This window comes from Mus caroli, chromosome 17, assembly GCF_900094665.2.
Source record: "Mus caroli chromosome 17, CAROLI_EIJ_v1.1, whole genome shotgun sequence".
In the NCBI taxonomy this organism is placed as follows: domain Eukaryota; kingdom Metazoa; phylum Chordata; class Mammalia; order Rodentia; family Muridae; genus Mus; species Mus caroli.
In genome coordinates this window covers 78,905,530-78,906,844 of record NC_034586.1, presented here as the reverse complement: position 1 = coordinate 78,906,844, position 1,315 = coordinate 78,905,530, and positions in this window count along the sequence as shown.

The window sequence follows — 1,315 nt, the reverse complement described above, 5'->3', positions numbered from 1 at the left end:
AAATGAGATCTGGAGAGATGGCTCAGAGGTTAAGAGCACTGACTTCTCCTCCAGAGGTCCTGAGTTCAAATCCCAGCAACCACATGGTGGCTTACAACCTTTTGTAATGTGATCTGACGCCCTCTTCTGGTGTGTCTGAAGACAACAACAGTGTACTCACATAAAAATAAATAAAACTAAAACAAAAACAAAACCCAAAACACAGAAAATGAGAACTTATAAATGCTGGCTACAGGGTGGTGAGATGACTCAATGGTTAAAGACTTTTGCCACCAAGCTGAACACATGGGTTGTTCCCTAGAACCCACAGATGAGGAATAGCTCCAACAAGTTGTCCTCTGACCTCTATATATGCAGACATACAAGTAATGTCATAAACCACTAAAGCTTTCACTACCTAATCCCTCAAACAAGAATTAGTACCTGAGTTAAGCACGGTGGCACACGTTTTTACTTCCAGCACTCAGGACATAGAGGCAAGCAGATCTCTGAGTTCAAGGCCAGCCTGGTCTACAAAGTGAGTTCCAGGACAGCCAGGGCTACACATTGAAACATCTTCCCTCCCCCCTCAAGGAATTAGTACCTGTCTCTGTTTGTAACAGATGAATGCATGAGGACCCAGAGCCAGTTAAGCACACCACTATAAGCCTGTTACTCAGGAGAGAGAGGCAGGGTGAGGTGTTTGACCCAGCTTGGGGTATATAGCAAGATACTGTGTCCATATTAAAAAAGGAAAGAAGAAGAAAAAGAAAAAGAAAAAGAAAAAGAAAAAGAAAAAGAAAAAAGAAAGAAAAAGAAAAAGAAAAAGAAAAAGAAAAAGAAAAAGAAAAAGAAAAAGAAAAAGAAAAAGAAAAAAAGCAAACTCGAAGTGAGAGTGTTGCACTAAGCCAGGCTTACTAGAAGTGACGTGCTACACTCCAGTGGTCAGGGCAGTGAGACTTTGCCTGACTTTCTAGCCACAGATGGTCTCTTCCCAGTCTGTCAACACCTTTGAAACAGATTCAAATGCTTTTTGGAGAGCAATCTCGATTCAGCTTGCAGGCATTCTTGGGGCCCCCTTCCAAGAAGAAATGGACTGGCATGCTGTCTGGGCGGGACCCAAATCTGCTCTGCCTGCTAGGGAATGTGGATTCTCTCTTGCTGCCTGTCTGATGGCTAAAGCTTCAGGCTCTCCCTCCTCAGTCAACACCTGTAAATCCCTGCAGGGCTGGCTCTGCTTACAGGTCTTAATCTTCAGCGCTCACGTAGCTGAGACAATTCTTCTTTTTTTTTTTTTTTTTACTTTGAATTTTATTTTATTTTTTTTTATATTTTT